Source organism: Xiphias gladius, chromosome 8, assembly GCF_016859285.1.
Source record: "Xiphias gladius isolate SHS-SW01 ecotype Sanya breed wild chromosome 8, ASM1685928v1, whole genome shotgun sequence".
Classification (NCBI taxonomy): domain Eukaryota; kingdom Metazoa; phylum Chordata; class Actinopteri; order Istiophoriformes; family Xiphiidae; genus Xiphias; species Xiphias gladius.
In genome coordinates this window covers 7,506,530-7,534,171 of record NC_053407.1, presented here as the reverse complement: position 1 = coordinate 7,534,171, position 27,642 = coordinate 7,506,530, and positions in this window count along the sequence as shown.

Sequence of the window (27,642 nt, the reverse complement as noted above, 5' to 3'; positions counted from 1 at the left end):
TTGACTTATATTAATATGCCTTATTGTAAAGTGGTAACAGTGGTGACATACAACTCATTTATATGCAGGATCCTACTAGTTAGGTAGGATGCTACCATGACTATTAGTATTAGAGTGATTTATTCCTGTTTATGTTGCTGACAGCAGAAACAGCCAAATATTTAGATTTAAACAAACAATTTGACAGGTTTTTATAACAATACTTCATTCATATCTCATACCACTTTGTTACTATTTGTAAGCAATTAAATCCGCCTCATATCATACTCATACTCAGCAGTGCAGTAGGTGAGCGTGATGGGGTCGGTTTGATGGGTGAGGACGAGGGGAGTGAGCGGGGTGGAGAGTCGGTGTGAGGATCTGGGTGGGAAAAAGGGGGCGTTGCAGCTATCATGGGACCTGGTGATGAATAGCTGACACAGGACTACAGGGACCCGGGCACTGTCAAACTGTCAAACCACTCCCACTCCCACTCACACACACGGGGAATGCTAATTAGACATATGCATTGTGTGTGCGTGTGCGTGTGTGTGTGTGTGTGTGTGTGTGTGTGTGTGTGTGTGTGTGTGTGTGTGTGTGTGTGTGTGTGTGTATGTGTGTGTGTGTGTGTGACCGACATACTCATAAGTTAGAACTGTTAGAACTTGTGTCATTGCCGACATGACTGAGGAGAGAGTGAGTTATCAGGGAGTAAATCCTTTAAACGACAAAAATGAATGAGATTTTTGCAATACATGTCCCATGTGTGTTGATATATGTGAGAAACTGTGTTGTGTCGTGACAAAAGGTGACTCCTCCAACCTTCTGCTCCATTAAGAACAAGTGGGTTGTGACTTAAGCTTGAAACTTGAGTGCAAGTCCAACCTTCCCTTACGCACCTCAGCGTAATGTCACTGTAAACACTACACAGAATTTAATCTAGTATGTTTAACTTTTTCAAAATATGCTTGGTTTTCAGTTTTCCAACATCCTCAACCAATCAAAATTATACCTACTAGTTAAACATATGAATTTGCATACTACAATTGTCTTTAGAGTTGTTAACAGTTCTGTGCCTATATTAAATCCCTTCTGTTTAAAACTAAAACCCAATATTTTAAGAAGTAGCTCAGTGATATGGTGTCCTGTTTTCATTTGGAGGACTGTAAATTTGTTAATATTTACTGATTTATTTATTTAATTAGAAAGCAAATCAACTCAGCTGCAACTACACAAGTAGTATAAGTTAATTTATCCGGCCATTTTGAGTGTGGTTTAATGTGCAATTTATTTTAACTACCATTTAAATCATAGTCATTGGACATCATAAAATTGTGACAATGCACAGACAATTCCAGCTTGCATGTTGGTGGGTCTCTCATGGTGGGGACCTGTGTGTGGTTGTTCTTTTTTGTGTTTTTAAATATACTAGCTCCAAAAACAAACAGACAAACAAAAACTACAAGCTGAGACAGAGACTTTGGAGAACTCAAGAACTAAATTTGAATTGCTACCTCAAGACAATTGCAAAATCCATTAACAACAGTATTAGCTCAAAATAACTGGTGGATGTAAGATTGTATTACATGTTTTATCAGCATTAAATCATTTAGATCGAAAACGTATGTATTACAAAACCTGCAGACCTGTCAGGTCGGATTTTTAGCTATTATATATGCACCACATCCCTAATCTAAAAACTTCTGCACTGTAACTGTCAGCATTTTCTGTCCATCATTGTTTTATTTTCATTAACTTTGTTCTTTTTATGTGTTTTTTGGAAGGCGCTACACAAATAAATTTAATTTGCCTTCCCAATTGGATAACATTGTCAATTATTAGCTGTAACTATGGTTTACACAGGATATATGTTATATATTGCATCAGGTATATTACATGTTGGTGTTTCTTGTTTGATCTTTACAGCTGACCACTAAAAGTTGGGTAGATTTCAGTCCAATCCCAATAGAATGCTGTTATTTGTCAAAAAATAAATACTGTGTACTCTTAAAGGAATAGTTCAACATTTGCCTGGCAGCCTCAGGGTGATGACAAATCTCCAGGAAGAAACTGCTCCTGGCAAAGAAATAGTCCAACACATAAGCCCTACGTGCAGTTTTTACACTTTGGTTTTTGTATAGATTAAACAAACAAGATATAAGGTATTAATTAGTGAGCTTTAGAGGTGCTGGTAGGCTGATTTTCTTACCTTTAGACAGAGCCAGGCGAGCTGTTTCCTCCTTTTTCCAGTTTTTATGCTAAACTAAACCTATCTGCTGCTGGCTGGCTACGTATTTTATGTGCATGAAAATAGTATTGGTCTATGCCTTCTAGTTTTTACACTGATTCTGAGCAAAACTTTATCGTAACTTAAACTACGCTGATTTAACCAAACCTCAAGTAAAATTATTGAGCCTAACCTTAACCTGTGAGAACTTATAAAACCCCATCATTAGACAAAAATAAATTTCCAGTATAATGTGACGGCCGAAGGGCCTATAAGGGCACACATGCTTCATCCAGGAATGAGAGGCAGGTTTGAGCAATTCATTTAACTGAACAACAAACCTTCAGTCAAATAATCAAATAAATCACCTGGCAGAGTTTTCATGATCTCAGTTTCTTGATAGCTAAAGAGATTCCTCTTGACTCTCAGTGAAATACAAACCTCAGAAAATGGTTGATTGTGTTTGTCACTAATTTACCCTGTTTCTGTGGAATAAATGGCTGTGAAAGGCATATTTTCTATTCCTGGTTGTTGCTAACAGTTAGCATCTGGAATGCATGTCTGTGTTTGGGAAGTTAGTTAGGTATGAGACATTAAACTGCTTATGTTTGAGAAGTGGTTCTCAGTCATGCCTGTCAGGACTCCTGCTGGTTTTCTTTTCATCCATCAACTCAGGAACTGATTCATACCTGAGACAGATTGTGAATTCAGCCATCATTATCAGCATGACATGGACTCATGGTGGACAAACAAAATCAAGTTTACTCTAGTGACTGACAGCAGGCCATGCACTCAAAGGCTCTGTCTATCTTCTGTGGTGGTCGCAGGCACAAAGCCAGCAAAGAAATAAGAGCATTAGTCGAGACTGCTACAGGACTTCAATCATCTTAAAGGGTAGAAACAGTGGGGGAGCCCATGTGTCCTGTACCAAATGATAGGTAAATGGTTGACATTGTCTTCAATCATTTTAGATGATCACATAAAATAAAGGAGACGATGAATTTTTCAAGGTCCAGCAGATGGCAGCATTGCACCTTATACTGCAGGATGTAGACAGGATAGGATGTGTGGCTCAATCTGATGCCAGTTTCACTGGTTTTAACTAAATCTGGTTTGCCTTATTATTGTAGTTTGAATCTGGTAAGCCCCTCTTCTCTTCATCATCCATCTATTCCTTCATGCCTTAACCCTTCTGCTCTCTCTCTCTCTCTCTCTCTCTCTCTCTCACCCATTCATCTGGCCAGATAGTCAGCTTCCCCTCCCTCCATCATTAGTCAATACTTCCCATCCACTGGTCTTTTTATTTTTTCTTACAATATTTCCACTGTAAAAACACATGACTTTGCACAGGAAATTGGTCATTCCAAATTGTAAGAAATTCGGAAAAATCAGGACCATTTTTTAGAATCGCTGAAAACAAGACTTTTTTGCAAAAGAGCAACTTTTATTAGACAGTGGCAGTATGGTGATATGTGTGTATCTGTGTGTTTTGATAACATCATAAGAATTTATAATGTAATATATAGAGTAATGTAACTGTATGAATTATGCAGTAACAGAGAATTTGTTTCCAGTCACCGAAGATCTTTTAAAAATGTATGAATTTTACATCAGATATAGCTATATGTGTGAGTGTTAAGCATGTGCTCAAACAAGATCTAATGTTTCTATCCATACATATTTTGACATGTAGACTAACAGGTATAAAGAGATGTAAATTATGTGTTTTTAAATCACAGATCAAACACACATTTTCTCATTTGCTGATATTCTTCTCAAACAAAGTAATTATGTCTTTAATGTGAAAGGATGATTTGAATGTAGAGAAGCAGAAAAATAAAGAAGAAGACATATAGTAAAGACAAAAATGTGCATGAAGGAGAGGAGGTAGCAGGGATGGATGTTGTGAGAAAAAGAATGCAAAAGGGTGACACGAGGACTAATAAACAAAGAGTGAACAAAAGGAGGAAGGTTGAGCGAGAGAGAGAAAAAGAGAGAGAGAGGGAGAGAAGGAGAGAAAGCTGTCTGTGGGTTGAAAAGACGTGGGCTGTTATTTTATTTCCTCTGTGGGTACACAACAACAGCGCTGTCTGTCTGAGGTGCTGACACAGCAGAACTACAAGGAAACATTTTACACACACAAACAACCAAATGCGTACATGCACCCACCCACACGTGCATTTACAAACACCCTTAAACAAACATACAGAATACACATATGAATGTCCAACAGACAAGAACATGCTTTCCGACACAAACTTGCACGACAGTATCCATCAAGAACAGACAACATTAAGCCACAAAGCTGTTTTAAATGTGTGTGTTTTTGTATGTGTGTTGCCATTTTTCTCAGAACACACACTGTCAAACACATGTCCTCAGCACTGTTGGTTTCTGTTAAAACTCTCAAAACATCTGAAAATATCTGTTTAAAATCTACTGACAGTGACTGACTCACTGTGTATGTGTATGTGTGTGTGTCTCTCACCGTGTGTGTGTGTGTCCCTGGGGCCTTGCAGTGATCTGGGTTTAATTTGACCAGTCAGGCGGTCGAAGCAAGGGCCTCAGCAAATATGTGTGTATGTGTATATGTGTGTGTGTGTGGGCCAACCTTAGTGTTGAGGTGAAGCAGGGATCAATGCTGAGGCAAACAGAAAGGTTGAGACAAAACTCACCACCCTCGCTACCTTTCACTCCTCTATCTCTCTTTAGTTCTCCTCTCATCACCACTCTCCTTCTTTCCTTCATCCTCTCCCCAATCCCTTCCTCTACCTCTGCGGACATTAAGTGTGTGTGTGTGTGTGTGTGTGTGTGTGTGTGTGTGTGTGTGTGTGTGTGTGTGTGTGTGGGTGTGTGTGTGTGTGTGAGATGAGGATCGGTAGAGAGGCAAGCTTGATTGATCGCAATCTAATTCGTTGAGTCTTAGCCCACACTGACCGACCAACTGAACAACAATCTTCCAGCCAAAACAAAAGTAAGGTGGTCATGTTGAGCCACAGTCTCTCTCTATCTCTCTCTCTCTCACACACACACACACACACACACACACACACACACACACACACACACACACACACACACACACACACACACACACACACACACACACACACACACACACACACATACAACAGAGTTATACATAAACCTACAGAGAAGAAAAAGATCCATACTGATCTTATTAGTAATGAGTGGTCAGCCAATTAAAAAGCTAGATAGATATTACTGTTGTCTGGTGGGTCACAACACACACACACAAACACACACTCCCTCCCTCTCTTTCACACACACAAACACACAAACTTCTATTACTGCTTCTTATTAGTTTAGAGGGTGACATATTTATATATATGTGATTTTCATAAATGTTATTTGAATGCACGTGTGAGTGTTGTGTGTGTGTGTGTGTGTGTGTGTGTGTGTGTGTGTGTGTGTGTTTGTGTGTGTGTGTGCGTGTGTGTGTGTGTGTGTGCATAAAACCAATTGTGATTTCTCTCCATCACTATATTTGTGTATGTACAGTAAGTGTGTGTTTGTGCATGTTCAGTTCTGAGGGAGAATGATAGTGGCAGTACTGTGTATGTGTGTGGGTGTGTACGTGTTTGGGTGTGGTACAAGGTCACGCCTCAGGGTTTCTGTGCTAACACACACACACCTGTGGTGCACTGCCTGATCATGTGACTATCTGTCATGGTAACTGTCACCAAGCATGGTGATTGATCAAAGAGTTACATGACAGGAGGGGGCAGAACAAACACACACTCTCTCCCGGTCTGTCACACTCACACGCAAAGTTTGACAGGGAGACAAAACAAAAGCTCAGAAAAACAATTTTACCTTTTTATACTAAACAGATAAAAAGTATATATTTCTGTTAGTTCTTAACAAAGGTGTACAGGTGTGCACACTACTGGTATTAGCATGTAATGGTATGGTACCTGCATTTTGCAACAAAGCGACGTGCAGCTTTCTGTACAACAGTTTACATTGATTACCTTTAGGGAGAGACCTTATTCAGCAGTTTCATGTTTTACAGAGATGATTCTCTGGCACTCTAAAAAATCCTTGTCACAAAAATCGAAGAGGAGCTCGAGCTTAGTTTAAGTAGTTTAGGTACTTCGGCTCTAGTGAGGCCTAGCCTGATTCCAGACCTTTGAATTGCTGCTAACAACTTAAATTTGTTTAGTGATTAGTGCTGATGTGCTCACTGATGGGTGCAGCCCCCATTTGGAGAAATAAGTACCCAATCAGAGCTTAGTAGGCGGTATTAAGAATTGGAACGTCATCTTCCTACATTGCTAGCTAGCTACCTTGCTACATTTATGAAAACTGTGACAGAAAAGTAGCAACAAGCATATATGAGATTGACGCGCCTGTACAAATTGTTGCAAGTGAACCTACAGAAATAACAATCTTTAAAACAATATATTTCTTTGATCAATGTGAAAAACCTTAACTGCTCCTAGCAACTGCTACACAGCTTCTGTTTTGAGTGAAATAGGCAAAAATATAAATGAATAAATAACCCATCCTCCCAACATAAAATTGGCTTTCATGAACACAGTGTTAGGCTGAATGAATGAAGTCAAACAAAATGGCAATGAAGCTGGATTATCAGGTTAAGTGAGGGGAATTTTGTTTAACCAAACCTGGCCTGAAGCCTTTTCCCTCACCTATTTTTAATTAGATGTGTTGAGATGAGGGATAAGATGGGATAAGTAGGATAGGTTTCACATTCGGGTGAGTATTCTTATTGCAGAAGTTGGGGAAAAACAAACAAAACAAACAAACAAAAACCAGCGTCTTAAAACACTTATTCTAGTTTTTATTTTCATCTGTTCTCTTTAAATGTCTCTATATAGCTTTTGAGGAGTAACTTTGTGGCTGCACACCCTTGAGAATTGTCTCCTTACAAAAATGACACATTTTCATAATTGTTGCATAATTATCGGGATGTTGCAGTCTTGCAGTGTACAACAAACGCCGATGAGCAGCATAATTGAATTGTTCATTGCCATGGTAACAATCCTATCTTTGAAAAAATCTGCCATAAGAACATATTATCACCGACTTTACATGAGCCAGTCATTACTCCTCTCTTCTGTTGTTGTGACATCATAGCACTGGTTGGACTTCAACGGAATTCACCTGGACAGAGAAACTAATTATTTTCCAACATGTCAAACGTGCTCACTCCCACAACAGACTGAGTACAATGACTGCCTCTGCATGAGAATACTGTTATATGGCAACGTGGTTTCTTTTTGTTTGCCCAGATAAGTGGGGTTGACCATGCCACCCAGTATTAGTTATGTAATTCAAAATGTCTGTTTATTTAGTGGAACTGCTGGAGGAAGAATCAGTCAGTGTTGCAGATCCCCGACCAGAGGGCAGGCAGGCAGATTATAATGTCCTGTGAAAAAGAAGAAATGATGAGACAGAACCATTTACTGCTGTCAAACAGGTCGCTCTGCAGAATTTATTGAGGCATTAAGATGCACAATAGTCAGTTTTCAGTCTTTCTATTGTCTGCACCTTCAGTATATTTATCCTTTTAGTGCTTAACAGAAAAATGCCCTCACATATTCAACATACTCTAAAATACTCTAAAACGTTCATAAAACAAAACAAAAAAAAGGAAAGAAAAAAAGATGTAATTTCTAAGAATGTAAACCTCTTCCTTACCCATATTCATTTCTGTTGGCTTATATGTGCAAACATCTGTGTTAATCCAATTTTTGTTTCTGGCATTAGGGCTACACAACTTATAAAGATGTGAATTGTACTACTGCCAAACGGCTAACCAAAAGCTATCTTATAATACTTTAAAATAACGGCCAATGGGAACTTCTAAATGTTTAGGAACAAATTAACACATCTCACAAGCTACACTACAGAATTTTATTTACCAAATAAATAATGCTTATGTATGCTTAAAATTTACTTTTTTTACTAAAATATTGAGCCACCATCAGTGTGATTCATGTTCATTTTGTGAGTTCATAAAAAAAGTGATGAGGCAGTGAAGTGTTTACAGCTTTCAGTCATCCCTGACTAATGGCTGTCCCCATACTGCAAATGTATTGCTACTTGTTTTAAATAAAAAATAATAACTGCACAATATAATGAAATGCACAGATAAAAAATAATCTGACCACATTTTAAATGCATGACACCCTCGTAGAAAGTTGTTCAGATATATACATAGTATGTTTTTATTGCATCTTTTATAACTAGTGATTCATATTGTAGACTGTTTTGTTTTGTCAGTTGCTGTAGATGGCTCTTGTAAATTACTGCACATAACAGAAAGGCTGCATGGACGCAGAGTGAATTAACAGGGAGAAAAAAATAAATAAAAAAGCCGAGCACCCGGTGGAAACCCATGCAGGCACGTGGAGAACATGCAAACTCCACACAGAAAGGTTGGCTGGCAGGTTTGAACCCAGACCAAAACGGTGTGAGGCGGTGTGAGGCGACAGTGCTATATACCAACTAATGGAAATGAAGTTTTCAATGACTCTGAGTGAGAAAACAAATAATTCATCCATTCAACCTAACTGATTATGAGTCACACATGCCACATGACACAGTCACCAATGCAAACACACACACACACACACACACACACACACACACACACACACACACACACACACACACACACACACACACACACACAGACTACCATCACCACCACCAACAAAAATCCTCTGAGTCTGAGTCTTTCACTAGAAATTGGATTAGTGAATTCAGCTAGATGACGGGTATTGATCAAATCTTGTGGGTTGCATGTGGGTATGTGTGTGTATCATTGTTTGTGTTTTCCTGTGTGGCAGCTGATAAGCCTCAATGCTAGAGGCACAGCTACCTGATCTAAGCTACACTGCCCCACAGTCACACGCACACACACACATACACACGCAGAACTTTCCACAGATACGGACAGACAGAGGTCTAGAGAGAAAAGATGGTTAAACGTTCAGAAAAAAACATTTTGAAATTGTTTTTACCAATGTTCCAAATAAGATACGAAAACAATGTGACAATGTAAATGGTTGAAAGTACTTACAGAGAATTATCACCCTACAGCTCTTCTCTGCATAATGGGGTTTTATAGCTCAATGTTTGGCTCTCCAGCCAACAACTTTATTGTTTTGCTCTCTTAGCGTTATCTTCAGTGGCAGCAAACTACTGTTTTCAGTGAAAACACTCTAAAAACCCACTGTACACAACCAAGCATCAGATAGACAAAGTTATCGACTAGCCAGTGAACATAATGGAGCATTCAACAGCTATAGATGGTTGGATATTGGTAGAGACCAAAAACAGAACTAAAGGAGAGTGATTATTGGACTTATCACACAAACATGACTTTAAATGAATGATAACACTGCTGTGGAACTGCTGGGTGAGTAAATAAACAACTGCTTGTTAATACAATCACCATATTAAGAAAAAAAATAGTAATTGCAATTCTAATTATGTTTTGTTTCTATGGTTCTGAGTGTCACAAAGAGAGATGTCTTCACTTCCAAAGTTATAGAGAAAAGAACTTCCACTCCTTGTCTCAGTGTTTTAGAAGATTCATCAATACCTCAAGTTGTACTGTGAGAGGATTTTTGGCACCGGTTTAGATTTCAGTACATTTCTGAAGAGCAATTCTGAGATTTTTGAAAAAAATATAGGCCCTGATCTTATGTAAGAGTCATCTTTGTCACAGTTTTAACAGTGTGGCAGTAGGTGTTAAGCTCCAGGTGGAAGGATAAAGGAATGAACTGGAAGAGAAGTTGTTTTAAACGTTAACACTTTAACATGATTAGATCTCAGTAAGCATAAAAAGTACATGTTCACAACTGGTAAGTGGTCTTCTAAATCTTATCTGTGGACTGCAGAATGGTCCTAACATATGCTGAATTATCAGTTCTGTGTTGCTCTAATTCTTTTTCTATGGATATTCATTCCCGCAGCTGCAGCCATGGGACTTGTTGGAGAGATAAAGTAACCCTTTAAGGTGTTGTGCTGCTGCTTCAGCTGAATATGTCTCCTGGCTGGACTTATTCTTGTCTATCATGGGGAATTTGTTTTTGTAGATTTATAGAAAAGATGCGGAAATAGTGTCTTTTTCCATACATTGCACCATCCATCTTACCTTCTACTCAGTGTGCACACATTTTCGTCACAATCACCTATGCCCATGTCAGGTAACTGAAAACTACACCTAAACTAGATCTGTGACTTGCTTCTGTCCTGCATGACTCCAAAGATTCCATGAGAATATAAGAGCAGGGCTGAATGCATTTCCCCTTTTGGAATAAAAACGTGGTTTGATGCAGTGGAACTGGGTGTTTCAGCCAGATGATGTTCATCTCAGTTGTTTTTGTCTTCATTATTCCCTGTGGACTGACACATTGCTCTCCCTGTTCTGTTCTTACTCTCATCGTTCCCTTTGCTTTATCATTCTCTCTCTACAAAAGGTTTCTAGTTAATGTGTGTGTGTAGTGCCCCTGAGTCTTATGGATGATGAGAGGAGGGATGCAGTGTCACTTCAGTCAGGGTCTCTCATCTGTCTGCCCCCTCTTACAAGTACATTCATCCTTAACACACACGCACGCACGTGCGTGCGTACACACAGACACACACCTAGGCAAGCAAGACCTCTGAGATGTCTTTTGTTAATCCTCATCTTTCCTTCTTTTCTTACTCTTCTTTCTTCCTTTTTTTCTTCTCTGATGCTCACTGGCCTTTCTCTTTCAATTTCTTTCTCTCTATGTCATCTTTCTTATGCCCTCCACACACAACCTTTCCTCCTTTCTGCAACACTCCTCTGCTCATATTTCTCATCTTTCTTGCTCCTCCTCTCCATTCATGTCCTGATTTAGCCTTCTTGTCCATATTTCCTGGTTTTAGATGTGTCGCCTTGTTCTCTGCTCTCCTGCTCCTGCGTTTCCCCGGGGAGCCATTTGTGGGATGCGGCTCGCCTGTGACCCTGCTACAGCATCCCTGATAGCAAAATAAATGAACTTAAATGGAGGCAAGGAGGAGAGGGGAGGTTTCTGTGTGGAGCAGCCTGCAAACCCGCAATCCTGCAGCTTTGAAACGTATGGTTAGTTGTAGTCTGTAGCGGATTTGTGGTCCTGGGAGTAGTAGCCTACTCTATTACACTGCTTGTTACATGTAATTGCAGCGTCAAGACAAGATGGCATTTTCTTTTAGATTCAGAAATTGGGAAAATGTGTGTCTTGTGAATTTCTACTTGAATATCCACAGCAACTAGATAGAGCTGATTTCCAGTGTTCTATCATTTTGCCTGTAATCTTGTCTAGGATGGCCACTCATTCGCAGATTCATCTGTTTCAGATAGTTAGAATACACATTTTGCAGGCCTCCATCACTAACCTGCTGTGGGGGTGACCTAGAGACATAATCTTTTTTTTTCTTTTTGTTGTTTTTAAAAACAATTCACAGTCGATTAAATCTTGGTTGTAAGGATGGAATAGAGAGACATTCAGAATTTTTTAACAAGAATGGATAGCCCCAAATCACATCATGTTCTGTGTTTCCTCTTGTCCTTTAATTGCCTTCCCTCTTATAGGCAATGCAAATTAAACAAGGACACTTTTAAACTGAAGCTATTACAAAGTGAGTTTTGGACCTTTGGAAAAATTGATACTTTCTAATAAAATGTAAAAAGTACAGAGATGGAAGCTCTAAAGTGATCAAGCTGTAGCGTGATCTATTGACCATGGGGCACACATAAAATTTGCCTCATGGCCCATTGTGTGAGTATGGGTCTGTTTGTGGATCAAAGCTTCTGTATATTTGGTGACACCCACTTAATTAAGATTTCTTTTTTCAGTTAATTATTTTCTAATAAACAAAACTGAAATGGCAAATGATGACACTGCCTCCCTATACCTGTATTTTCTGTATCAATATGGTTTAAATGACAATATTTAATGTCAAAGACTCAAAGAGAATTATCACCTAATGACAGACAGACTCAGTTAGCAACTAGCTGGTTAACATAGTGGAACATTTAGCAGCTAAAGACTCAGATGCTGTCAGAGTTGGTGGAAACCAAAGCAGAGCTAGAAGGAGAGTAGATGCAAACACGACTCTAGTTGAATGCTAATGTTGTTCAGAGTCTGCTGGTTGAATACAGGCAACTGTTTACTGACATGCAAACAAATGTTTGCCATGTCAATTTTATATGGTGATAATAAGTCAAAACAAACAAAAAAAAAAATCAAAACTATAAGTTATATGTGATCACCCAACATTAAGTGTGTCTCTGTCTTTTATGCACATTTTCAACATGCACATTAAAAAAATTGAGTAGAAACACCGGAAATTAGAAAAAAGTTGACCATTTACGTTTGTCTGAGGTGGAGAAGTTTGTATGTTGATAAAAGTAAAATGGAGCAAAATGAAATGGAAACAAAATCAGCAAATTAATCATAACGTAAATGCAGCTTGTGATGTCCACGTTTTTTTGCTCCACAAAAAACGTATTAGACAAAAACATCGGATCTTCGTGGACCAATTAGGAGACTGTAACGTTCCTCATACGTGAAATGTCAAGCCATTCCTTTAAAGGCACGTTAATTCATAAAACAAACATAAATGCCATGTTTCCATCATATTTTCTATCTGATTTTCCACTGTTTGAGGTTTGACTGGTGCTCTAATTACATCATCTCATTATGCCACCAACTGTTATATTATACTTATAATATTTGCATTAATTCACATTTTCTTATGTTCCTTGACAATTGGTTCAAATGTATACTAAATGTACAACCCCTCCACCCCAACCCCAACCCCAGCCCAGCCATCCATCTCCCTCATTCTTTATGTCTGTTTCTGGACACATTTCTCCCTGCATCTGCCCGTCTCTCTATGTGTTTTCCTCTGCGTTCTGTTGGCAGCATGGCTAAAAGGCTGTCAGCTTTGACCTTTACCTGTACCCCCCACTCTCTCAAAACCCTTCACCATCAACACACACACAGTCTGGACTGTATACATTGAAGTACAAAAGAACTAACAAACAATGAGGGAAAACGGAGAGTAACTGGGAGAAAGAAGGCTACGGAAGAGGTGGGAAGTGCGGGGAAAGTCGTGCAAAAAAGACCAAAAGAAAAAAACGTGGAGGGTTGAGCCAGGCAGACAACAGGTATTGATTTTTGTCTGCTTAAGTGCAAAACACCAATAAATTACATTTTGTATTGTTATGAGATAAAAATTCAGTGGAATTCACTGTTCAGCTGCAATTCCCGCTTTCACCACACTGAAAGTGCTTCATTTCAAAAGCTTATATCTTCTTCAAGGAGGAGCTATTGCTGAAGAAAATTCAAACAGATTTCATAGAGAGAGAAATATTAATAACCATATGTAAAGAGATATGTTTCCTTTACTTTGAGTGGTCTATACTCTACTGCTCTTGGTGTTATAGTGACAAAAGAGTGAAAATTGGAAATGTATTATAGGGGACGTCTATAAGTAATGTTGCTATATTACAAACAAAGGTTGGATGCAGCATGCAGGACTTTTACCTTGAGCACTGCTGCTTATTTTCTGGGAATAATAAGATTTGTAATGTGACTGGACAGGTGTAAGTGTGTGCTGCTTTACACAGCTGTCAGCCTTCCTGCTGCATCACGTTGGTGGTTTTTCAGAGAAGAGCAAAGGGAGGGTGTGACCCGGATGCTGCAGTGACTAACCCTGCTAATGGACTGCCTCTCGACCTTTTCGGTAAAACACAACAACCCCAATGGCAATACAGCTGTGACTTTTTGCTAAACTTTGTGAGCCTCTCTGTCTCTTCTAATTGGATGTTATTAGTGTATAAGGGAAAACTAAAGCAAAAGTCATTTTATTTGTCACCTTTATCAACCTCTTCTGAGTTTTTCTATCTAAACCCATTTCCAGTTAAACAATTTTGAGTTTCTCAACATAAAAAGAGCTCTGTTAGTTAAATCCTTTTGAAGCTGTATATACCAGCTTTCAAACTGAACCCAAGAAATACATTAAATGTGGGCTACTTTTGACAATGAGAGCCAGAGCCAGAGGGAAACTTCTTGGATGGGCATTGACTTTCCAGCACACGCCCTTTTTGTGGTAATTGCTCATTTAAAATGATGGGAATTAATAATAATTTAATAAGTACTACATTTTAGAGGCTTTGTAAATTAACTTGTAAATTATGGCGTTACAGTAAGGCTTACTTTTAGTTACATTGTTTTTCAAAAGTCATCCATAATGTGCTTGCTACATAATAAATCACATCTCAAACTATGTGATGTTATGTCAGTGAAACAATATAACAGTATAAAAATGGCTTAGTTAAGAAGAAATCAGCATAGAGTCGTCACTCATGACAAAAGCGTACTTTTTAATAATGCTGTTTGTTGACAGCTGGATTTGAAATCTATCTGGTTCATACAAGAGACACTGTGTGAATCTAGACCAAACCTTCAGCCGCAACAGATCAAAAGACATACAGACATATAGGACACCGTACAAAATAAAAGAAAACAGTCTGGAAAGCTTACACTGCTCACATTAACCGAAACAAAGGATTACATGGACGAAGAGGACCAGGTGAGTGGGGTGTAAGAAGTGACATGCAATGAGCCATAGGCAGACATTGCACCCCAATGCCCCCCTTTGGCGATGGGCCTGAATGAGAGCGGTAAAAGCCTGATAATCAGATTGAACTGCCATTTTGTTTCACTTCATTCACTCAGCTTGACATTGTGTTCATGTTACCCCATTTCCTGTTTTTTATTGTTTTGCTTGGTTCTAAGCAACCAGTAGTGAGTGATGTCCATCCCGTAATTATCATTTTCATTCAGCATGGAAGCTATGGTAGTGGTTGCTAGCAGCAGCTAACATATATATGGGGATTTAGGAGTTGTTATTTTTCTGTAAGTCAATTTACAACACCATGTACAGCTACATCAATCTAATCCATGCCTGTCACCATTTATCTGTTGCTATTTTTATTGAATTAAGATAGGTAGTGAGCTAGCTATGTATAAAAATTATGTCCCCAATGTGTTATCCTGCCAACTAAGCTTTAATCGGTCAATTGTTTTTCCAGCTAGTAGAAATAGCTTTCAGTGAACACAACACCAGACCTATTTGAATTGTTCAACAAATTCTGAGACATGTTTGGAGGAGTAGAACTAACTAGTACAAAAATAATCTTGATTTTCTAAAGTACAAATTTTATACAGTGTAGGACAGATTAAAGGAATAGTCTGACATTTTTGGATATATTCTTATTTGTTTTGTTGTGGAGAGTTCACCAGTTAAATGTTATATTTTGCCTGTTTGATCTGTATAATGTGTTAATTAGTGAGCTTTAGAGGTGTTGGTAGGCTGGTTTTATTACCTTTGGATTGAGACTAGACTAGCTGTTTCCCCCTGCTTCCAGTCTCTGTGCTAAGATATGTTAGCTACATATTTATTGTGCAGATAATCGAGTTCTATCAATCTTTTCATTTAACTCTCTGCAAGCAAACAAACAAACGAACAGCAACACGAAAATTTTGTGAAATGTCAAACCATCCCTTTACAGGCAAACTCCATTGATACACTTTAATATGCACTGAAAGTACAAAATTATCAGGGGCAACGTCATTAAAGCTACTATGTAGAGAATGGGTGTCCAAGGGTGAGATCCATGGGTGGGGTAGCAGTATGCATTGATGTCTACTGCAGTGGGGTTGCCAAAAATTAATGATTTTCAAATTCTGCACACGGGGGCTCTAAATCCACTAATGTCACAGACCTGCACACATGGTTCACAACTCTACAGTTCTGTGACAACTGAGCGACCTCAGAAATCAGGAAAACAGGAACATTTCTGACTTTATTATCAAGTATAATGCTAAGTACATTTCAAGGGGTATTTTTTGTGGGGAATTATTTGCTTTTTGATCCAATAAACATTATCTTATCTGACCCCTCTATGTCAGTAATTTCCTAGAATTAGGATAAACAAACACGTGCCGCGTGTTGTGGAGACAGAGCACTGCTGATTTTGATAGCAGTGTGAAAGGTATTCTTGTGTAGAGAAAGTGAAAATTGCACTTGACAAGCTACATCTTATGACTACAATGCCTTCTGGTCAGTGCAAAAATGGCTGCCTGTTACTTTTCCCTGTGCAGCTGTTGGCCAGTGTACAAACAAGCTTTGACTTTCACTTCCTAAGCTATAGATAACTTACAGTAAAACATTCAGGAATTAAACTCCTTTTTAGTTTTGCTATAATTATAAATATGAAATCATGACATAGTGCCAAAAATGCACCCAGAGAAAGTACTTTACATCACCAAGAGTAGAAGTTAATTTGATGTTCTTTTTGACAGAAACAGATAATTAGGGAATAGCACCAACCTGTGTTAATGTTATTATGTCAGAATGCACTTAAAATTATCGTGCACTCCAGTGTCTGTCAGACCACTAAGTGTTTTTCACCCCATTACGGCACATTTTATATGTTCTGCTCCAACACAGTCATCTTCTTAGGGATTCTGTACAAACTAACATGTTTGGATCAAAAAAATTTTGAAATAGGGCACACTCACTTACACTTATGTGTAGATGAGTCACAGCAGTCAAATGTGGTTTGGCTGTGATTACTTGTCATTCATGCCTCTTTCATTTCAGTATGTTTATTTGTTTTTTTCCCCCAAGATGTAATAGGCACAATACAGATATCTCAGTGAAATTTGAGAGTGATGCAAAGTGACCCAAGCTGAAAAACTTAAAAAAAGAACGGTCATTTATTACAGTTCATCCTGTGGGGAACATGAATGAAAGTATGTACCAGATTTTTAATGACAATTCATCTAATAGTTACTGAGATGTTTGTGTATGTCTCAAATCTGTCTTGCTATCCACCAGATATTTCCCTCTCTTTCCCCAGCTCTGACTTTTTGGGGAGCCATCTCTACATTCTCTCAACCCCTGACCCAGTTCCGCCTCCACTCACAATCTTTTCTTCCCTCTATCCATCACTCCATCTTTTCCATTAACAGCATGTGACTTGTAGGTAAGTGCAAGTTGAATTGGTCCTATCCTCTTTACTGTGTTTTAAATAGCTAAGCTTTGCACTGGCCTCTGTCTTCTGAGCTCTTAGCTGTCCTCCCCACCCCTTCCCCATATTCTCTCTCCCAGCATCCACTCTTATCCAATCCCCCCCTTCCCCTCAGTGTTTTTAAAACGAGGTATTTGTCACAGAAAGTCCATGATTACCACTGGTGGTCCTGACAAGTCAAAATGTCTGCTGTGAAACATGCCTTTGAATCCCATTCCTTTGGGCATGATAAGAAAAAAGAGTGCGCTGATCCTAGTTAGGCTAACAAGATTCAAGTTTGCAAGGTTTATACAGAAAGCACAAGAAGATGTAAGGGACAAGATGGACCGATTTAGAGAGCCCCTGTGGCTTAGGGATTAAGATCATCAGGTATAAAAACTAAAAGTAACCCCAATCAGCGACATATTATTAAATATTACATGGTTAGATTTTCTAATACAGGTTCAACAGTGTAATGCAGAGTTTTACTGGTGTAGCTGGCCGAGGTGAAGTTAGTTTTAACCCACTTTAAAGTTAGTTAGTTTAGTTCAGAATTTACAGGGGGTCTCCAAGGGGTTTGGCCCCTTCAAAAGTGTCATAAGATAAATTTTAGGGGTCGGGAGATGATTGATGGAAGAGGTAAGAAGAAAAAGTTTTGCTTCACAAATTTGTATCAGTTTTTAGATCTTTTCTGTAGCCTTTGCTTTGTTGATTAAATATTGAATAATCTCTTCTCTTTGAGCCCAACAGATATCTTAAAGATGTCCTGACACTACACCATAAACAATAGAAACAACTGGTAATATTGAATGCATGGATGTTTTGTAACATATACGTTTATAATGTAGTGTGTTGTCAAGTTCACTGTCAATATGGCACTCTTTTGTGTAAAACTCTGGCACTTTAACTTGAATTTTTTTAGTTTCACAACAGAAACTAATGAGAAACATTTTTGGAAAGAAGCATTTTGTCATTTGTGATCTTATTGATGTCACTTTAAATTTTCAACTTTTCAGTGTTTTTACTGGTTGATGAAAATTCAAAACCTTCCCAAAACCTAGGCTGTGTAGCAAAAAATAACTCCCTATTTACTAATACTGCAGCACATTTACACACCACAGTTTCATTTGAGTGTATACAAGTCTAGGAACTATATGGTGGCCTAAAAATTCCCACAAAGACATGACAGAAGTAGTGTCCATGGCATGTGCACCACTTCCTGCTAAAATCTCATTCTGCAATGCATTGCATTTTATAGATGCAAAAATTGTTGCCATGCTCTGGTGCAAAAGGTCTATGATTCATAAATATCCAAAATCTCAGTTTCCTGCCTACTATGGAGTAAATTACTGAGTGTTATGTGCAGTGCAAAAACTCTATTTCTAGGTAGGTAAGATAATCTTGTATTTTGATTTACAGTCTTACTTACAGTCTTAATTGTTTCAAGGCTGTTTGAGTCACAATGGGTTATGTTTAATCAAAGAACATATCTGTTACAGGACCTCCAGTATGCTTTGACACTTATTTTGAGTTCTGAAGTTTCAAGACAAAAAAAATCTTTTTCCAGGTTTTAGTCTTTTGGCTTGCATGACATCATATTCTCAACTTTATATTGGGACAAAATGTACAATTTCAAGGTTTAGTTTGTGTGAACTAACTTTTTCAACCCGTCACATTCTGTTGATACCAATGGTGCTTCAGATGGTTAACACCCCATTCAATACAATACAAATGTATATTGTCAGAATAAGCCTTAGATCCAACACCCTTCTCTGATGATGACAAAAATTTTCAAACAGAATAACAGGAATGTCTGCAGCAGTGATTACTTAGATAAAATTATGTAGCCACTCCATGACAAAGGATTAACTTTGAGGTAATTCCATTATTAATGGTTAAAAGTGTCATCAAAAGTGCTATTTTCACAATGTCCACAACATTCACTAAATAAAAAAGACTAAGTCAGCCATGAGTTGATGACCAAAGAACAATGAACGCTGATGGGAATGTCTTTATTTTTGCAAGTACTTGGTTGTTTTGACAAAGTGAAATTTTGACCTGATGATAGTGCTAGATGAGTCCGAGGATCACCAAAGCCATGGAGATTCATCCTCTGGGGATCATGAATGTCTCAACCAAATGTTATCTGTCATATACTCAAATATTTTTTTTAACCTTCAGTATCAATGCCAGTCATGTGTGTTTGTCTATTTGCCCCCTTTCTGTCTGTCATTCCCCTAACTCCCTTATCAAACCATTATCAGTTTCTCCCACTCTCTCTTCCCCCCGCAGCTTTCTCTCTTCTCTCTTTACCTCAACTTCCATCTCTCCCTTAAATAGTGGGCCAGTCAGGCTCTCCTCTCTGCATATATTTAAATTAATTGGAGGCGTGAGAAGCAAACTCAAGTTTTCATCTTCACAATCCATCAAGAGCATTTAAAACACTAACAGAAGGGATACAGACACTTACAGACACATAGGCACACACTGGGAGTGTTAATTAGTGTGCTGAGCCTATCTGTGTGTGACAAAGTTTAGCTTGCTTTAAGCACTGCGGGTTGTGTTTTACTGCTATAGATAGCCATGTGATGGATGTCAGTCCAATATTCACTTTCCTATTAGCTCTGTTTTGCTCTCCACCAAGTGAGTTGTAAAGCTACAATGTAAATAGAAATAAGTATATGAAAGCAGAGGCAACTCTGCAAGGTTTTTCTTTTTTGCCCCACAAACTTCTTTTTCATTTTTCCACCATCATTTTGGCATGTTTGTATATGTGCATAAGTATATTTTTCCCTCTAAACTTTATTCAAAACTTAGTATCACACTGACCAGTGTATTCTGTGTTCAGTGTGATTGGTTGATTTGTCATCATGGGTTGTAGCAGCAGTCATATTGTTAGAATCCGATCCTAAATTTCAGAAACTGTTGCAGGCTCCTTTTGGTTGCCAAAGCTCCAAATCGGCAGTGGATGTGTCCCACAGTACCATTTAGGATCAGCCTTTTGGATTGATGAACACACATTTCCCTCATGACTGTCACCTTATGCAATATTCTTGGAAGGTTTCAGTTACATCTCTACATGGCGTTTTGGGTGAAATTTGTTACCCCTGGGTCCATAAAATCTGTTGAACACCACTGAATAATTTACTAATGCATTTCCAACCACATCAGTGAAGAAGAAGCAACATATCTTGCCTTCATTTGCTTTTGGAATATAATTTTTTTTTTGTCCTTGACAGTTGCATAATGTATAAGGGACACTGGGTGAAGTACAAAGCATGACAGATTCCGACATAAAATGTAAGAGAACCAAGAATCAAGAATGATTGTGGTCTCATTTGTATACTGTCACGGTCAGATAAAACTTTTGGTTATTATCTCTTGTATGTGTAGACTATGTTTTATTTTTACTTTTTTTCTCCTAAGCGCTCACACACACACACACACACACACACACACACACACACACACACACACACACACACACACACACACACACACACACACACAAACACACAGTAGTGTACCAGTGTTATTACAGTAGAAGATTGGCCTTTTCCTTTTCCTGAGAGATCAACCATCGATCTTCAGCGTCAACACAAAGCCTCATGCCTCTCTGATATTTGCACACAGGTGCAAATAAACATTAAAACAAGCACACACATACAATCAAAAAATGAATGTTAGGAACCCCACCACTATCCTCTCCACGCACACACACAGACACACACACACATTGCATTACATTGACTTACAATCATTTCCTGGAGACTTACTCTAACTTTAACCATAACTTAACCTTACCCTAACCTTGAAAAATGTCTTCACCTTAAAATGTAATGATTTATGTTATGGGGACTTGCTTTCTGTCCCCATAAGGAAGACAAGTCCCCATAATGTGACTGTGTAAACAAAATTGGGTGCAGAATTGAGTATATACCTGGAACACTCACACAAACACACACACACACACACACACACACACACACACACACACACACACAAACACACACACACACACACACACACACACACACACACACACACACACACACACACACACACACACACACACACACACACACAGAAATGAGACTGTGACCTGACAAGATTTCCATTTAGATTAACAGAGATGCAAAACAGTCTTGTGTCCTACTCACCTTGTCAGAATTGAAGAGATCACCTGTTGTCTTCAGGGCAGATTCACACTCTTCTGAAAAAAGTGAACATCCACTACTCGATGTTGGCCACAGTGACATGTTTTTGTTCAGGGTGTGCTGCATACTAAATGTTCCCCAACATGTCTGGCTTCCTCTTGTGAACACAGCAGTGTTTTTAGTGACTGCCCACTTTACACCTCCCATTCAAATCTATTTGAATCGTGTTTTCAGCAGCTTATGGCGAAGGAGTCAGTCTATTTTTGTTCTAGCTGTTTTCTCTCTGCCTGCCCACTTCACACGTCTTCCAGGACTAGTGGAACATTCTTATCATGAACAAAACTAGTCGGGACAGTTTTTTAGAACAAACAAGAGCCTATTCTGACAACAAATGATGTTATGCTCTGTGTGTCAAGTTGGAGTTTTGTAGCTGCCCTTGTAAGCCCGACTTGGGTGTCCACTGGACAGCAGATCACTCCATCAGTCAATCAGTCCAAGGTCTTCATGTCATACACTGTATTTCATATGCCACTCAATATTGTGTTCAGACACAATTGGCTTTTTTTCTCACATTTGGAATCAGGAAAAAATTCCTCCGCCTTTATCAAAGCTGCACCTGCCTTACAGCTATATATATCTTGGTGTTTCTCAACTCTCACACATTTTTTCTTTCAATTTACCACCATCACTCCTACTCACACACTTTTTTCACAAGTCCCGTCTTTCAGCTACCTTCCAACTGTCATGCTAACAAACGCATAGCCTTCTACACTTTAACCCCCTCACCTTTAATAATTATCTTTCATCCATTTTGACAGCATTTTTGTCCTTTTCTTATATACACATGGACAGATTTGCAGGGTTTTGGGTTTTGGTTCATTCTGTCCTCCAAACACGGGTTTTCACAAACTGCGAAATAAAGCAAGAGAGCAGACTACTGGTAAACTTTAAAATGCAAGCGATCAGTCGGAAAATCAAGGTTTTTAGGGTATGTTTCAGGAAACATTGTTTCTTTGACTCAGTTCTTTAAGAATAATTAAACACACAAAAAGCCTTTTTCATGGACAGTGTTAGATCTAGCTGTTTTATTAATAATGTCAATATTAGAAGCACGCCAAAGATATATGCTGTTTGCACACTGAGTTTACTGTATGTACGTAGAAAGGCATAAGATTATGGAAACAGGCCATTCCGTAGGCGATGTCTTAAGGAGGATAGTTGATGGTCAAAGTGCCACAAACATAAAGGCGTTATCTGATTTGTCATGTAAGAACTCTTTCTGTTGAGCAAAGAGATAGACACGGAAAGAATATCATGTACAAGAATATCTTGGACTACACCCATACTGGGTCAGGTCAGTTGAATAAGATAAAAACTATACATTCAGAACGAGCTACACGTGAGGGAGTGCAGGGTTTCTTCCTGTTTAGGACGCTGCCTCTCGCGACTGATGGAAGCCTGTGGAAGAAAGGAGGGACCAACCTATCCACCAGCCGAGGGAGCACTAAGCCTAAGCCACAGTGCCTCCCCAACGTTGTTGACCAATCAGATAGATGAACATTCCCACTGAAAACCTTGTGTAAAGTTAAGATAGACACTCTTTTCTAGGAAGTTGGCTACAGCAAACTGCTTGCAGACTGTGGTTTTCTGAATAGAAAAGATCCATGTACATGTTCAATTTGATTCTCTGGTTTTTTAATAAATTGTTAAACTGAGAAATAACTCATCTCCTGGATTCTCTTCCCAAATCAACGAACATGCTGACAACAGGCTGAAGGGTAGTGTTTCATCACTGCATTTTTGGCAAGACTGTCTTCACAAGAAAAATGACTTGGGCAATCTTTTGATCATTTTCTTTTAAACAAAACCAATCTTTCCCTTAACCTAGTAGTCTTTTAACCAATCCCATGACAACAATATATTTTTAACCCAAACGATGATCTATTTTTAACCACAGCTTAGTAGTTTTTGTGCTTAAACTTAACCTAACTTATGTAATCTTGCTGATACAGATGTTATATGAGAAAGCACTGCATGGGTTATTTTGGAAGGTTTGGTATTTTGTCTCTTAGTTTGGAGACTTGTTGGTTTTTGGCACTTTTCAAATGCTAGAAATAAAATCTATTGGAATTCACCTGTAGCTGAGGTATCAAAGTATTGAAGGCCCACCTCTGTGACAGAAGGCCACTTCCCAGTGCGCTTTACTAGCTTTTTTGTTTATCTTTAAGACTTTAACTATCATTTAAACTCTGAAAAAATTACATTAATAAGGAAGCCTCATTACATGTTAAGGGCTGACATTTCGCTAACTGTGATAAACAGAAGGGCTGCAAGAATGTATTGTATCCAAAAAAATTATTAAAAAAAAATTTACCAAAGACAGACAGACAGACACATACTGGGAGGAGAGAGGTAGAGCCCATTAGTCAACAACCACACTACACACACACACACAGGGCTCTATTTTCCTGCAGGCTCAAAACCAGTGATAGGTTAAACACAGTTTTTATGCAGTTTTGGACGAAAGTCTAATATTTTGTTCTTGTGCCTGTCTGATAATTTGCTGACACCAAATGACGATGTTTGTGCTGATGATGGAGGAGATGCGCAGTTGAGGCTGTCAGGCAGTGCAGTGCAATTTTAATGCTCATTTTGACACGAAATTGCATTTGTGTTAAAACCTACTCAAAGACCTCTCCAAAATCACAAAAACCTTTCACTGTATGTTAAGTATGGTTTTCAATCTCTGGAGCAGAGTGTTGCAAACCAGTACCTGACCTGCTCCTGCAAAGCTCAACACAAACCGATCTTTTACCTGGAAGTATCTCGGAATCAGTTCTTGAATATGTTCACTTACTACCTCTGGAGGACTGTTAAATGTTTCTTTCCAGTTTGAGAAAAAGGGAGTGATATTCTGCATATCGACTCAGTTATGTTTATTTATTATTTTTAAGAAAATATAATGAAATGAAAAGTTTCAACTATGCAGAGGAGGAGAAGAACTGTTGAGTTCAGTTCAGAGCTTCACTGAGATCAGCTTTTTCTCTCTCACAGACCTCAGCTTCTCTCCCTCTTTTTCACTTGTTCACCTGCTTTTTTTAAAGGTGATGAGAAGAGTGTGTGTGATTGAACAGTACTGAAATTTGCCCTGACTCCAACTGCTTATTTTGTACTCCTCCTACTAATAATGTATCCTCACACTCTTCCACATTGCAACCAGCTGCGCCTTGCTGCACCGGGTTTGCGCCTGTGTTCACCAAAATTATAAAAATTTGTTGGTCAAGCCCATTTGTGTTCACGTCTGGAGGTTTTGCTTATGTTTGCATCTGCACTTTGTTGCAGAAAAATAGAGCCCAGAAACTCTATCCAAGGGGCATAAACATGCTACCAGTGACTGTCAAAGCACTGCCAGGCCTATGTGCCTCTCCGGCAGAGACACTGAGAACTGACAGTACCTGCTCACTGTGTCCATGTGTCCCCACACCACTTGCTTGGTCACACACTACCCAGGCATGAGCCCATGCCTCGTACAGTCAATTATGAGGCGTGCTCTGTGGCATTTTTAAAATATGCTGGGAGGTAGGGTTCTTCCTGAATTCAAGGGTGTTCTTACTCTTTAATGACCATGCATGAGTGTTTCCCATTGAAGCCTGTTAACCGGAAATTTGGGCCAATTAAATAATTAGGATGTTTCTCTCGAAACTAGTTAAAAACTCACAAATCTGTTTCTGTCCGCACTCAAATCTAAACATCTGCCTTGTGCTTTCTCCGTAGTTTTGAAATTGATAAGCTTCCAAAAAGAAGAACCAGTGAGAGGCAGATCGCTGTGCGACATGCAATGAAGGAACAAGAGAGAGTAAAAACAAGTGATAAAAGCTATGAGCCAGTGAGTTTGAGATGTGCAAGTAAGAGTGAGAGTGAGAAAGCTACAAAGGTGAGAGAGAGGACAGTCAGGAAGAAGAGGATGGGAGAGAGAGAGATAGAGAAAAATAGAGAGAGAGAGAAAGAGAGAGAGAGAGAGAAGTGATGACAGGTTATTTTTCACCTTTCCTCTCCTGACAGCTGATGTTATTTCCCATTCTCCTCGGACACACAGCAGATCCAATCTAAGGCTTCTCTGGACGGCCCTTCTGAAGCCCCATAACCAAATGAAAACCGTTATTACATACACCTTACACAGACAGCAACCACACACATACACACACATAGAAAAAGACAGAAGCGACACAAAATATACGCCATATACTCTACATCTCTACACTCAAAACGAAAGAAGAAATATCACAGTCACGTAGTAACACGTACTCACCTACACCAACATAGGATGTAACAAGATACACTTTACACACACTTGTTTATGCAATATAAAAATCAGACACCTTATACGTGCTCTTATATGTGCAATTGCTTGTATGTTCCATTTTTCAGTTGCAGTCTTTTAGCGTGGGTGGCATTATTGGTGCACCCTGCCTGAATGGGCATTTATGTATCAACTGTGTGTGTGTGTGTGTGTGTGTGTGTGTGTGTGTGTGTGTGTGTGTGTGTGTGTGTGTGTGTGTGTGTGTGTGTGTGTGTGTGTGTGTGTGTGTGTGTGTGTGTGTGTGTGTGTGTGTGTGTGCGTGTGTGTGTGTGTGTGTGTGTGTGTGTGTGTGTGTTTGTGTGTCTGTTAATAGTAAAGGCCACAGGGGACCACATCAGGTGAAGGTTTAATTCTTTGGCTGTTAGTTTACTGAGGTTTATTGATATTCACAAAGCTGAGTGTCTACACTGGAGACATATACTGTATATGCACAGAAACACACACACGTACGTGCAAGCACAACACTGGGGGGCCATGTGTGTCAGGCCATAAAAAATGAAAGTCCCAAAGAAGATCCCTACTGTGAGTACTCTAAATTATTATTCTACCTCTTCCTACCTCCCTCCCCACCTGGTTTTTTATTCATTTTATTCCTTCTCCTCCTCTCTATAAGCTCCCTCATATCTTGTGTATGTATGATCTCCAGGCTGTGGTAACACTGTATTTATTCTGATTCTTAGGAAGAGATTGGCATTTGTGTAAAGAGAGTGACATTCAGGGAAATAAGATGCCTGCAGAAAACTTCAAATGACAAAGTGACAAAAATTTATAAAGTGATTCTTTACAATTACTGAAGGACATAAAGTGAGAAACAGAGCAACTCAGAGAGACTTAAAAAGAAAGAGACTGTGAAAGAGATAAAGACGAAGACAAAGGGGTGATGACAGCTAATCAGATAGGCGTGAGAGAGGTGGGTCAAGACGAACGTTCCTTTTAACATGCCACTACTACTATCAGTTTTTTTCAGTCTATTAACATGACAGAGGGTTCATACCCTGGGAACTGTGGGAAATTGAGTTTTTGTATACACTGGGGGTATGAGTGTGAATGAGAGAGGAAGGAAAAGGTCAAAATCAGACTTCCTCCAATGACATTTCTCTAACACTACAGTCACTGCTGTCTTTGCTATGTTATTTAATTATGCAAAACATGAGGGGTGGAAGAAGCATTCAGACCCTTTACTTAAGTAAAAGTACCAATACCACACTATCATCCATGCAGCTGACATCGTCGACTAGACAACGGCGAAACAGTTGCAAAGATGGCTGTGCCCGGTCAAAGCATGGATTCCCTGGAAAACAAGCTGCAGCTACAAAACCTCGCACAGCATCATCAGAAGTTTAGGACTATTTTAGATGGAGACCCGAGCTCTGCAAATTTGAAATGTTTTATCAAAGCAGTACAAATGCTAAGCACGGTCATTTGAAGCGAAAGCATTCCAGAGCACTTTATTTCAGAGGCAGCAACAGCAAGACAGCACTGTTTTGTTTCCCTTTTAGCCCAACCCAAGAATGATATATTAGGATTATTAAAAGGGCAGAACAAGTAATTTATGCACCGCTGCTGTTATGATAGTGTAACGCTACACTATGCGTCATCGAATGTTGTTACTCAGCCGTTGTATATTTTCCGTTTCCTTTAATGGCCATGTATGAGTGAGAAAATGGCTTAAACTGACGCTAAATCATTTCAAATATTTTCTTTACTGATGCAAAAAATACATTTACCAGTGATCTTCTTCACTGCATGTTACCCTGGGGATGAAATAAATCCATATCATAATATAATATTCAGTTTTTTATAATATTCAGGTTAATAATGTTCAGTTTTT